The sequence below is a fragment of the Mauremys mutica genome, chromosome 11 (assembly GCF_020497125.1).
Source record: "Mauremys mutica isolate MM-2020 ecotype Southern chromosome 11, ASM2049712v1, whole genome shotgun sequence".
NCBI lineage: Eukaryota > Metazoa > Chordata > Testudines > Geoemydidae > Mauremys > Mauremys mutica.
This window is the reverse complement of record NC_059082.1, coordinates 71792162-71806860: the sequence shown is the minus strand read 5'-3', so window position 1 is coordinate 71806860 and position 14699 is coordinate 71792162.

The following is a 14699-nucleotide window of genomic DNA, read 5'->3' as shown; positions in this document are numbered from 1 at the left end:
AATGCAGGTTATTGGGCTTAGTACAGAGTAACTGGATGAAATTTAATGGGCCTTGTTATACAGAAGATCAGACTAGATGATCTAATGGTCCCTGCTGGCCCTAAAAGGTTCAGAGAAGGGCAACTGAAATGATTAGGGGTTTGGAATGGGTCCCATATGAGGAGAGATTAAAGAGGCTAGGACTTTTCAGCTTGGAAAGGAGGAGACTAAGGGGGAATATGATAGAGATCTATAAAATCATGATGTGGAGAAAGTAGATAAGGAAAAGTTATTTACTTATTCCCATAATACAAGAACTAGGGGTCACCAAATGGAATTAATAGGCAGCAGGTTTAAAACAAATAAAAGGAAGTTCTTCATGCAGCGCACAGTCAACTTGTGGAACTCCTTGCCTGAGGAGGTTGTGAAGGCTAGGACTATAACAGCGTTTAAAAGAGAACTGGATAAATTCATGGAGGTTAAGTTCATTAATGGCTATTAGCCAGGATGGGTAAGGAATGGTGTCCCTAGCCTCTGTTTGTCAGAGGGTGGAGATGGATGGCAAGAGAGAGATCACTTAATCATTGCCTGTTAGGTTCACTCCCTCTGGGGCACCTGGCACTGGCCACTGTCGGTAGACAGATACTGGGCTAGATGGACCTTTGGTCTGACCCGGTACGGCCGTTCTTATGTTCTTATGTAAATGCAATGAATCTATGAATTCCACACCATAGTAGTTGAATGTTTCTGGCAATAGGAAAAGGATCGGGCTGTTCATCAACTGATTCATAGATGACCTCGTTTACATTTCAGCTGGGTTTTAGCTTTCCCTAATTGCTTTCCCCTTGTTTAACTATCATTTCAGGGAAGTTTATGCGGCCTGAATTGCAATGGATACTTGTTCAGCTGGTGTTGGAGCTGAGTGGTGTTAATTGCTCTGTCCCATGATCCCATGTACCCACATGAGCAGGAGGGGACATAATGGGCCCCTTCCTTGGTGCTGCTACATAAAATGAGTGTAGTCACTGAAGGGAAGAAAGCGGACACCTTGCATCTCCTCCCTGCTCTGAGCTGCCGTGCAAGCCACAAGCCCTATGTATTTCATGGCTTCCCTGTTTTCTTTGGATTTTTTCAGCTGCAGCTTTCTTCTGTGATTGTTTCCCTCAAATCACAAATGCCTCGTTTCAGTCTGAACCCTAGTATAATGAAGTTTTTTTGTCTGTGTGTGTATATATGTGCATTGTTAATTAATATAAACCCTAGATACAGAGCATGTTATTAAAAACTCATAATAAATATTATTGCCAAGTGCTGAACAGCAGATGTTAAGCAGTATTTAAAGATTACAGGACCAAGGTAGGTCAAGTTATTTTAGTTCCACTCTCTGGAATCTAGGGCCTTTTAAGCAGATTATGTGATGGGAACGTGATTGCCTGCTTTCATTACCAGAAATTCACCATATCTAATCCCCTTGTTTTATGTGGCAGAGCATCCTGAGTGACATTTGAATATTTCTTCTGGTTCATTTTAATCCACCATACATAGTGATGGTCAGGCATCTGGGCACTCAATTGTTTGGACTAATTAATATATTGATATGCACCAGTGGGCCGTAAGCGGAAAATAATTCTGTAAAGATGGTGCTAAAGCCGCTCAGATCTGTATGAGAGCACAGCATTCGCTCAGGCCACACCTAAGAAATTTGGATCATTAAAAATGACAGACGATAGCGATGAACTAAGGCAACTTGAAGTTTAATGGAATGGTACACAGATTGCACACTAGTTGCCAAGGAAGCTAGCAAGATGCCAATTTGTGAAGGTTGCCTGGGAAGGAAAGAGCATCATTTAAGGGTGTCTGCGTGTATCCTTTGCTTTGAAGCAGCAGCAAAGTCCCAGGTTCGTCTGGTGAGTGGATTGATGGGCTACTGCTTAGATTAAAAGGCTCAGAGTATATCTACACTACAGACCTTATAGCTGCACTGCTGTCAGGTCTCTTATGTAGCCGCTCTATGCCGGCGGGAGAGAGCTCTCCCATCGACATGATTAAACCACCCCCAATGAGCGGCGGTAGCTCTATCGGCAGGAGAGCATCTCCCACTAACATAGAACTGTCCATACCTGCGCTTTTGTCAGTGAAATGTATGTTGGTTAGGGGTGTGTTTTTTCCACACCCCTGGCCGACAAAAGTTTTACCGACAAAAGTGCTAGTGTGCTACAGAGACAGCCTCAGTTGTCCCCCTCAGAGTGTGAACAATAGCTCAAGCTGTGGGTTTGACTGCTGAAGCAGTGCTTCAGGGCAGTTTCTCTGCTTCTCAAATAGAGAGACAATGAATAAAAGATTTTAGGGTACGTCTACACTACGGGACTATTCCGAATTTGCATAAACCGGTTTTGTAAAACAGATTTTATAAAATCGAGTGTGCGCGGCCACACTAAACACATTAAATCGGTGGTGTGCGTCCATGGTCCGAGGCTAGCGTCGATTTCTGGAGCGTTGCACTGTGGGTAGCTATCCCGTAGCTATCCCATAGTTCCCGCAGCCTCCCCCGCCCCTTGGCATTTCCGGGTTGAGATCCCAGTGCCTGATGGGGCAAAAATCATTGTCGCGGTTGGTTCTGGGTACAGCCTCACCCCTCCCTCCCTCCCTGACAGCGGCAGACAACCGTTTCGTGCCTTTTTTGCTTGGTGAACCGTGCAGACGCCATAGCACAGCAAGCATGGACCCTGCTCAGCTCCATACCGCAATCGTGGATGTTTTAAACACCTCGCGCACTCTCGTGCAGTATATGCTGAACCAGGACCTTCGAACCGAGGCGAGTAAGAGGCGGATACGGCAGCGCGGCGATGACAGTGATGAGGACGTGGACACAGAATTATCTCAAACCGCGGGCCCCGGCGCTTTGGAGATCCTGATGGTAATGGGGCAGATTCTATCCATTGAACGCCGATTTTGGGCCCGGGAAACAAGCACTGACTGGTGGGACCGCATTGTGTTGCAGGTGTGGGACGATTCCCAGTGGCTGCGAAACTTTCGCATGCGTAAGGGCACTTTCATGGAACTTTGTGACTTGCTTGCCCCTGCCCTGACACGCCATAATACCAAGATGAGAGCAGCCCTCACAGTAGAGAAGCGAGTGGCGATAGCCCTGTGGAAGCTTGCAACGCCAGACAGCTACCGGTCAGTCGGGAATCAATTTGGAGTTGGAAAATCTACTGTGGGGGCTGCTGTGATGCAAGTAGCCAAAGCAATCACTAAGCTGCTGCTACGAAAGGTTGTGACTCTGGGAAACGTGCAGGCCATAGTGGATGGCTTTGCTGCAATGGGATTCCCTAACTGTGGGGGGGCGATAGATGGAACCCATATCCCTATCTTGGCACCGCAGCACCAGGGCACCCAGTACGTAAACCGGAAGGGGTACTTTTCAATGGTGCTGCAAGCACTGGTGGATCACAAGGGACGTTTCACAAACATCCACGCGGGATGGCCAGGGAGGGTTCATGACGCTCGCGTATTCAGAAGCACTACTCTGTTTAAACGGCTGCAGCAAGGGACTTACTTCCCAGACCAGAAAATAACAGTTGGGGATGTTGAAATGCCTGTCGTTATCCTGGGGGACCCAGCCTACCCCTTGATGCCATGGCTCATGAAGCCATACACAGGCAGCCTGGACAGTGGTCAGGATCTGTTCAATTACAGGCTGAGCAAGTGCAGAATGGTGGTGGAATGTGCATTTGGCCGTTTAAAGGCGCGCTGGCGCACATTACTGACTCGCTCAGACCTCAGCCAAACCAATGTCCCCTATGTTATTGCTGCTTGCTGTATTCTCCACAATCTCTGTGAGAGTAAGGGGGAGACCTTTATGGCGGGGTGGGAGGCTGAGGCAAATCACCTGGCCGCTGATTACGCGCAGCCAGACACCAGGGAGATTAGAAGAGCACACCAGGAAGCGGTGCGCATCAGAGAAGCTTTGAAAACGAGCTTCATCAATGGCCAGGGTACAGTGTGACTGCTGTGTTTGTTGATGAACACCCAACCCCCTTGATTGACTCAGTCCCTGTAAGCAACTCCCCCTCCCCCTTCGAGTACAGCTTACTTATGCAAATAAAGTCACTCTCATTTAAAAAGCATGAATTCTTTATTGATTCATTATAAAAAGAGGGAGAGAAGTAAGGGTGTGCTTTGGGAGGAGGAAAGGAGGGATGGAGAAGGCCATTAAAAAAATAAAATTCAGAGTAACGACATCCTTCTGGTTGGGCTGTCCACGGGGGTGGAGTGGGCGGGTGCACGGAGCCTCCCCCCACGCGTTCTTACACGTCTGGGTGAGGAGGCTAAGGAACATGGTGAGGGGGGAGGGTGGTTATACAGGGGCTGCAGCGGCACTCTGTGATCCTGCTGCCGTTCCTGAAGCTCCACAAGACGCCGGAGCATGTCAGTTTGATCACGCAGCAGCCCCAGAGTTGCATCCCGCCACCGCTGATCTTCCTGCCGCCACCGCTGATTTTCCTGCCGGTCTTCCTGCCGCCACCTCTCATCTCGGTTGTCCCTCCTGTCCTCACGTTCATCCCTCCTGTCCTCACGTTCACTGGCCTCTTTCCTGTAATTTGAAACCACGTCCTTCCACTCATTCAGATGAGCTCTTTCATTGCGTGTAACTTCCATAATATCCGAGAACATCTCATCTCGCGTCTTCTTTTTCCTCCGCCTTATCTGTGCTAGCCTTTGGGATGGAGGAGGGACGCTTGAAATATTTGCAGCTGCATGAGGGAGATAAATATTTAGAAAGATACATTTTACAGAACAATGGTTATACTCTTTCACAGTGAAAAGCACTATTCACCTTACATAGCACATGTGATTTCCCTACAAGGTCGCATTTTTCATCTTAATAGTGCCTGCTTGCAACTCTTGGGTTACAGATCTCAGACACAGGTCCAGGCATCAGGATTCAGCTTGCATGCGGCCATGGTAAGCCACTGTCTCAGTGATTTACCCCTCCCCCCCCAACGCATGGCTAATACCACGCTAGCTCCCTGCTAATCAACAACCTTCCCCCTCCCCACCACCCACTGCTTGTCCGGTAGCTTGGGGAAGATCGCCTCGCCGGTGACCAAACAGAAAAGATCATCGGCATTTCACTCCTCCCCTCCCCCCGCTTCGCTACGTGCAGGAAAGTGTTTTTTTTAAGCTGCTGCATTCCACGAACCCAGTAGAAAAATGGCCACCCCCCCTTACTTAAATTCCTGATTTCTAACCAGGTTATCCTGAACGATATCACTTTGCTGAGGATAACAGAACAAGATAAAGAGCGCATGCTTCTTGAATGCCAGCAGTCACCGGGACCATACGCCGCTATGCTTTGCCACGCAATGATACCTGATTACTTGCTACATGCATGGCATGGTAAAGTGTCCTACCATGGTGGGCGGAACAAGGATGCCTTGCCCAGAAACCTTCTGCAAAGGCTTCTGGAGTACCTACAGGAGCGCTTCATCGAGATGTCCCTGGAGGATTTCCTCTCAATCCCCGGACATGTTAACAAACTTTTCTAAGTAACTATACTGTCTGCGAATGCGTCCCAAGTCCTCAGGGCAAATCAATCATTAAAAAAGGCTTGCTTAAAAAACACTGTTTGCTATTTGCAAAGGTACACTCACCAGAGCTCCCTTCCATGGCGTCATTCTCTGGAATAGTTGCTTGTGAGGGCTGGGAGCAGGGTAATTCCGTCAGGGTGATAAAAAGCTCCTGGCTGCTGGGGGTCACGGAGTGCTGTGTGCTCTCTGCGAGGTCTTCCTCTTCTTCTTCCTCTTCATCTTCCCCGTCTGACATGGCAGAGATTACAACCCCCACCTCGGAATCCACGGTCAGGGGTGGGGTACTTGTGGCGCAGCCCCCTAAAATTGCATGCAGGTCATCATAGAAGCGGCATGTTTTTCGACCTGCCCCGGACCTTCCGTTTGCTTCTTTGGTTTTCTGGTAGGCTTGTCTGAGCTCCTTAACTTTCACTCTGCACTGCACGGAGTCCCTGCTGTGGCCTTTATCCGTCATAGACTTAGAAATTCTTTCAAATACTTTTTCATTTCGTCTTTTGGAACGCAGTTCTGTTAGCACTGAATCCTCTCCCCATATAGCGATCAGATCCATTACCTCCCGAGCAGTCCATGCTGGGGCTCTTTTTCGATTCTCAGGAGACTGCATTGTTAACTGTGCTGATGAGTTGTGCGTGGTCACCTGTGATGATGAGCTCTCCACGCTGTCGAAGCAGGAAATGAATTTCAAAAGTTCGCGGGGCTTTTCCTGTCTACCTGGCCAGTGCATCCGAGTTGAGAATGCTGTCCAGAGCGGTCAGTGGTGCACTGTGGGATAGCTCCCGGAGGCCAATACCGTCGATTGCGGCCACACTAACCCTATTCCGATATGTTAATACCGATATTAGCGCTACTCCTCGCAGGAGTACAGAAACCGATTTAAAGAGCCATTAAAATCGATATAAGGTGCCTCCTAGTGTGGACGGTTGTGGCGTTAAATCGGTTTTAGGCTCCTAAAACCGATTTAAACGCCTAGTGTAGACCAGGCCTTAGATGGAGACATTGAGCCGGATCCCAAGCCCATTGAAGTCAATAGGCTTTAATGAGCTTTGGATCAGGCCCTTGGTTATCATTATATTTCAGCCTAGTTTTGCTTTGGTTGGTCTCTTTAATAATTTGGATTCTGTTATATTTCAAGTCCATTTCCGTTCTCCTTTCCTATTTTAGTAGCTCAGCTCTTATCTAGTCTCAGTCTGTAAATAATTCTTTTCTCACTCCCTGTTTTTGTTAAAACTGAAAGTAAATATATCGAGGGGGGAAGAGGGAGGATGACAGGTGAAGTAGAGGCCAATGTGACCATCTTTGAAGCATGACAGTCATCATTATCTAAGAATCCAAGAAGTTAGCTCTTAGCTTAAGCAATTACAATAAGAGTTAATTTGATAGCAAAAAAATCCTATTTTATCCTATATTTAAAGATCCATCAAAGTGTATCACATTCAGCTGATCAGATAGTAAAGTTACAGTCTAGCCCTATCCGCCATGAGTCGGGGTGGCACAGTAGCTCTATCACTCCAGTACATTTCTTGGGTAGTGACTCTTCTTAGATGCTCCTGGAGTACAGCATCAAACTCAACCATCAGCTCCCCAATTTTAAGGAAGTTTCCATTGTTTGGCACATACAGCTGATCTGAAGTGCCACGCAGTGCTAGGTTTTGGGTAGCAAGTATTCACACAATGCCAGAACATTTTGCCAGTAAAGAGACTCTGATGCAATCTTCTCTTGATGCTGATCATCTATGGTGGCCTTTAACCCTAGTCTCATCTCAAGCTCTTTCCACCTGTGGAATGCTCTCTGGTGATTTGCTGCCTTCTCATGGCATGCCAGATTTCTAGCCAGATTTTTCCAGTCCTTTGTTCCTGTGGAACCCAGTATGGCTGGAATATTAGACTGGAAGAATTTGCAACAAAAACAGTATGCAGCATTCTGGGTTTTTGAGTACATAAGTCATGGCCTCTCCACTTTGTCACCACTGGGAGTTTCACACCAGTAATATGTTGAATGGAAACTTCTGTTTTCATTGTCTTTGGGGAACATGAAGTTTTTCACTTGCTGTGGCCCATGCAGTACAAGGAAGTCCCTCAGTCTACTGCTTAAAGAACGAAACTGAGCAGCAGCTGTTTCTTGTGCCTCCACCACACTCTACTCTGATCTAAACTTTTCTTCAGGAATGTGCATGGTTACATCCTTTTGAGATGGAGATATGGATGCTGCAGTACTGCCAGGTCACCTGCACTCTGACTAACTGGAAGATCAGGCATCTCCTCACCATTCACATCCTCACTGGGGCCGGAAGGCTCACCGTGAACATTTGTGTCTATGTATCTCAGGAGAGCTCCTTCCTGCTTAGATAGAAAAGCTTCCTTTGCTTTCTTTCTTTCTCTGAATGCTGCCCGAGAGGGGTGTTTTCTTCTTTCATTCATGACTGCTGTTCTGTGCCAGCTAGAGTGGCTCTCAACACTCAACTGAAGGGGACAAATAAGCAGGCTGGTAGCAGGGCCTGAGTGAGGGAAGATATCAGTGTCCTAAGGGCCTAACTGGCTCCTACTACTTCAGTTGACTGTCTGTTCTCCTCAAGTGGGTTCAGGGAAGCAGCAGGAAACAGGAAGCTCCCTGAGAAGCTGGTGTTTAGCAGCCCCAGGAGCCTGGACTGATTGAGAGGTACATAAGAGGCTCCTCCTCCTCCTCTCTCCCTGCAGCTCCTGCTACTTTCTGTTATTCCCTCTCACCTTTTCTCCTGCCTGTCTATGTCTCTTGTGCCCTCCTTCCTCCAGCACAGCACTCCACCATCTCTGTGCATCTAGAGCAGAGAGAATATATATGCACCAGCAGCAGACACAATTTTCTACACTCTGGGTCCTAGTGGCGCCCCGACCACAGTCTGGCACCTGAGGCGGTCACCTCAGTTCACCTCATGGTAAGGCCAGCCCTGCTGCACCTTCCCGATTGGTGGTAGGTAGGTAGATGGGAGCAGACTTCTGTCATCCTAGCTGTGTCTACACCAGGGTTTTTCACATCTCTGAGTGACAGAGCTACGCTGATTTACATTTTAATGGTAGACGTGTCAGTCTTGTGCAGTCAAAACCTTTTCCTTGTACCACTGAACACAGAAATAGCTGAAGAAGGATTTTACAAATGACACAACCCTCAGACAGTACAAATAGCATTTGCAAGTCTGACACTGATTTCTACAACAACCTGTTTTCACCTTGGCCTTTATTGAATTCAGATGGCTCTGCAGTGCTCTGGTCTGTCTCTGGAAAAGCAAACGATCATATTTCCAGTAATTACAAGATATTTTTCCCCAGCCCATGGGATAGTATAATGAAAACAAATGTGTCTGAAGCCAGCTGCTGCAGTATTGTTTCCCAAAACATGAACCTGACCTTCAGGCAAAGTCTGAGTGAGAGACAGTTCTTTCTGTACCCATGAAGATCAGAATGATTTAGATGTGTCCTGAAAAGCCCGTCAAACAGCCATTATTTCTGACTTCTACTGTTGAGTTCAGAGACAGCTTTTTCCCTTATCACATTTTTAATATTGTCACAGTCACTGGTTCTCTTCATAATTTTTTTCCATTCTTAATATAATGGATTATGTTATTTCATTTTGGATGGTTTGGATTTTCATTTTTTTTCCAGTTGTGACAATATGGCTACTATAAGCTGGGAAAATTATGTAAAGAAAACTGCCACCTCTCAGATCAATAGCTGCTACTAAAATTAACATCCCTCACCGTTGTGTGGGGTTTGCTCCTACGCATACTGACACAGAACAGGACTCTGGGGCCCAATCCTGCTCCCATTAAATGTTAATAGCCACTTTCCCATTACTAATTACAGGGCCTTTGCTTTTATTTTACTTTCCCACTCCAAATGACAGCAAACTCGGGCTCTCAAAATGCTCACAAAAACCAAAACCTTGCATAGAAAGCGTTTAACAAATGAATTACGACCAGGCTTCCTCCTCCAGGCCTGAAAGTGAGCTCAGCAATGTCACAGCATCCAGCAAAAGAACCAAAAAACAAACATAAACCAAGGAATCAGAAAAGCTCCCTGGCACCCAGAATGCAGATCAAAGGCAAATTGCCATCCTGTTCACCACAAAACAACCAGAAGAGAAAAAAATTAGATGGAAACTAAACATTTTGGTAAAAATTAATTGCCTTCCTTTTTTATTCCTGTAGTGAGTTTATATAAATTCCTATTTGTAATGCATTTGGCCTCTTTCTGATCCTTTGCAGTGATAATTATTGTACTCAACAACACTGGCATATTCCCCCTTTAACGTGTGTAACCTATCTTTAAAGAATCGCCGCTCCAGCACCATGCAGTCTTCAAAATTACCAGGTGTCAGAATTAAAAAAAAACAAAAACAAAGAACATAACAGAGCCTGGGTGATTCAGAGTAACCCATTCTCCCCTGTGATTTAACATCACAGTATATTTTTCATTTCATCCTTGTAACTTGTTTTTACCAGTATGCCTAGACTTACCATAACAAACAACAGCAAGCCTAGTGTCTGATCTCATTCACATTTAACTCAGTGGGAATTCTGCCATTGAGTCAGAGTGTGATTCTCACCCCTGTTACAGCTGGGTAAAGGGGGTTCCCAGTGCAGAAACTGGGAAGAAACCCATAAAGTTGTCTTTCAAGGGCCACTTTCAAGCCCTGCTGCAGGACACATCTCATAGGGGCTACATTAACTTAGGGTATGCCTACACCGTTGCTACACTCTATTTTCAGTGCACTAGCTCGATCAGAGCTAGCACGGGTATGGCTCCTGGAGCTGGGAATGACACCCCAAACTCACAGTGTAGACAAACCCTTAGACGGACACCCAGGGTTGTCTAAGTTAGGCTGCAGGCTTCTCCACAGCAGCCCAGCATTGGGAGGCTTAAATCTCACTCTTAGATGTCTCAAGTTGAGCACCCAAACATCAAGGCACCCCAAACTGCTAATTAAATTGGGTTGAGCCAAAGGAAATATTGTCCTGGTTCTTTTTTAAATCCCCAATGTAGACAAAAGACAGCATCTTCTGTATAATGTATTAGAGACCAGGGCATAACTTAAAAAAGGAGAACTGCACACAGTCTTTACCTTCGATCCTGAATCCAGAGTATAAAGCCCTGTTCCTAGCTGACCCGTAGAGTCAGTGATGCCTGGGTAACCATGGCAGCATATTTGAACAATGCCAAATGCTTGTAAACTGAGAGACAGAAGTCCAAGGAGTGAAATATACAAAACATGGAGCTGACTCTAGTGTAAACCAGGAAGAATGCCATTCAGGAGCGGCGCCAGAGTTTTTGGTGCCCTAGGCAGAAGTCCTTCCGCACTCCCGGTTGTTGGCGGCAATTCTGCAGCGGGGGCGGGGGGTCCTTCCACGCTCCCGGTCTTCAGGGCACTTCGGCGGCGGGTCTCGGAGCGAGTGAAAGACCCGCCGCAGAATTGCCGCCGAAGACTGGGAGCGCGGAAAGACCCTCCGCCGCCAAATTGCCGCCAAGGGCAGCAAAATGCCACCCCCCCAAATCCTGACACCCTAGGCGACCGCCTAGGTCGCCTAAATGGAAGCACCGGCCCTGATGCCATTGAGGTCCCTGGAATTACACTGCTGTGAGACCAGGGTAAGGGAGAGAGGAATCAGGCCTGCTTTGTTTCTAAGAGACTGAAATGAAATATTTGAACACTGCATTTAAGATGTATTCGGCATATTTAAGTCCCACTATAAGTTATGCCCACTGGGCCAAGTTCAGTGGTGGTGTAAATCAGAAGTCATGGGTGAGTGGGAAAATGGGAGTGATGGTAAAGGCGTGGTGTCAGTGGAGATAATTCAGATTTACACCAGTGTAACTGGTAGTGGAAGCTGATCGTGGAACTCCTCCAGAATTGCTTTGATGGACAATGACTAACAGAAGGTTGTTTGATCTGCCCATTCTCAATTCTGCTGGCAAGTCCTGATTGCTCCTTTCACCACCTCATGAATAGCTCTTTTCTTAGGTGTGACAAAGGATACCGTACCCAGCCAAAAACAATCCTGGATGTACCAGTACATGGGTGACTTTTTCCATCTAGACTATATCTTTGTGCCGCAAGTATTTACCTGTCATAATTACCCCTGAAGCTGGAACCAGTTCCAAGACCTGTGGACCCTTGAGAAACCCTAATTAACGCACTACCATAAATAATTTGATCTCTTAGGACTATGTGCACTCTCTAAACTGTAACTAACAGCTTCTTTAATGGAAAAAAGGATGATTGTATTGTCTGTTTTTCCCAACCACCTATAATTGGCCATAAAGAACCTGACTCGTTGCTTAAAACAAAAGCCAAAAATAAACTCCAAGCCCCCCAGTGTCCTGCCTGCTAGTGAGAGTGTGCTTTTGAAGTGAGTCCAGCTCTGCTCCACTTTGTTAACCAGAAACTTCACTATCTGCTTCTCTGGCTAGAAGACATTATACATAGCATCAAATGAAGACCTGATACTCACATGAATTAGCCCAAGCCTCCTTCAGGACTCTAGGCACTGAAATGGTTGCACTGGGCCTTCTGCTTCCAACCTTCTGGGAATGATTTGGGAACAGCCACTTTTCTGTCCCTAATAGTGTCTGATTTTGAACAGGAAAAAACTGAGCTGTGTCTTAAGCTCTGTGGCATGCGAGGTTTTCCACCTCACACTGGAATTGTAAACAGGTTGGGCATAAAAAGAGGGCTTGAGGGGTGTAACTCTGGGAGCACACCTGGTATGTAAGGTGAATGTAACACCACTGCCCAAGACGGCTTCACAGAGACTGGTATTGTATTCCTGTACTATATTATTATTGGCGTATAGCAATACACCTGATACTGGTTATTTGGTCTCTTGGATATATGTCATAACAAACCAAAGTGGTTGAGTAATCGACTATGCAATTTATCAATACAAAAATAGAGGTAAAATAACCTTTCCACTCCTATTCAAGATTCCCCTGTTTATGCATCCCAGGATCGCATTTGGTCTTTTGGCCACAGCATCACACTGGGAGCTTATGAACCCCAAATCTTTTTCATAGTCACTGCTTTCCAGGATTGAGTCCTCCATCCTGCAAGTAGGGCCTACATTCTTTGTACCTAGATGTATACTTTTATATTTAGCCATATGAAAATGCAAAGTGTTTGCTTGTGCCCAATTTACTGAGTGATTCAGATTGCTCTGAAGCAGTGACTTGTCCTCTTCATTATTTACCACTCACCCAATTTTTGGGACATCTGCAAACTTTTTCCAGTGATGATTTTATGTTTTTTCCAGGTAATTGATAAAAAGATTAAATAGCGAAGGGCCAAGAACCGATTTCTGTAGGACTCCACTGAAAACAGACCCACTCAATGCTGATTCTTCATTTACAATTACACTTGAGACCCATCAGTTAGTCAGTTTTTAATCCATTTAATGTGTGCCATGTTAATTTTATTTTGTTTTATTTTGTTCTAGTTTTTTTTAATCAAATATTTATTACAGAAATTAATCATCTTTGTATCAAGTTTGTATCAAGTTATTTCTGTCTCCCACACCTACTCTAATGCTGCATGCAGTGAGCTCAAGCTGTGCATGGAGTACCAGAAAGAAAAATTCACAGAGCATACAGTAATTTAAGTGGGAAAGCATGTCTCTCTTTCACAATAAGACCTGTGCAGACATGGGCCTTTGAAGAGTACTCTTCCTATGTAACAATAGTTGGCTGCATCTTTTGAACAGAAAAACCTTTTCTGGCTAGACAGTGAATTTACAGTGAATTCCCTTATAAATAAAAAATAAAAACTGACCTACACGATCTGTGCTTACTGATGCCGTGCACATTAGCCAAAAACCCACACAGCATTAAGTGACATCATTTAGACATACACACTGAGGGCTAGATTCTCTGCTGTGCCCAATATCCACTAGACAAACCAAGTGTGAAGAGCCACAAACAAGATGGTCCCTGATCCAAGGGTTGGTTCTACACTGGCTGCAGTCCTGACATACCCTAGAGCAGCCTCAAGGCTGCTCTAGAGCATACAGTGAGTGATGTCACCAAAGAGATCATTTGCCAGGTGGGGATCAATGGAGCCCAGCAGCATACTCTTACTGACCCACCATTCCTGCCCCACACCCATGTCTCCTGTGTGCACCTTACACCATGGCTGAGATGGACATCGTGTAGGAACCAACTGAGGACTGTTCCACCTCAAGGAGATCTTCAGCTGGAGATACCTAGCTAGTTTACAGCCCCAAAGGGGCCATATGAGGAAGAGAGGCTGACTCATGAGTACTTTCATTTCTTTGCTCACAGCGAGTTACAGCTTTGTGTGTTTTAAAGTGGAACAGATTTTATAGAAATCTGCATTATTGCATGTTCCAAGTGCTTTAGCTGTCACTCCGCTCCCCATAAGTCATTACTTCCATGTATTCAAAGCTTTTTGAGAAATGAAGTTTGTCATGTCATTTTCACACTCCATAAACAATATAGATGCCGGAATATGGTAATATTTACTCCTATTTTGCTATCTGCTTATATATGCACATAAAATGTGTGACTCCCAGGAATCTGGAGCTGCAGATTAATACCCATCACTTTTAGATGCAAGAAAAATGTTAAAAATGCAATAAATACACTTTCTTCCTTTTAATAAAACAATGTAGTATTGCACCAATTTAGAGGACAATCTATCAAACAATGTAAAACCACTCTCAGTGGATAATATGCTGTTCAGTGTCATGCCTTTGCTGAAAAGAACCGTTATATAAAATAACACCATTTTAGTTATGTAATCAGTCAAAACACAGTGGAATACCAGTTGTTTATCTTAGGCAAGCAGAGACATATCCATCTCTGCTATAATTCCATTGCAGTCAATTTATCCTAGGGAAGAGTTTGGGCCCTGAATGCACCCTTACCTGAGTATTGAACCATCTCCTTTAAAATGCTAACACTTTGTTCTTTGATTTCTGCACTGGAGATGCGATCCAACCCCTTCTTAGCAGTTTTAGAATCTGTTCATTCCCTCCACTGCACAGCTGAGATGGAACATGTGCAAAAAGCAGTCAACAAGTAAGGGCCTGATTTTCAGAGCTGCTTATCCGCACCAGCTCCCACCGAGTAGGACGCCGCTGA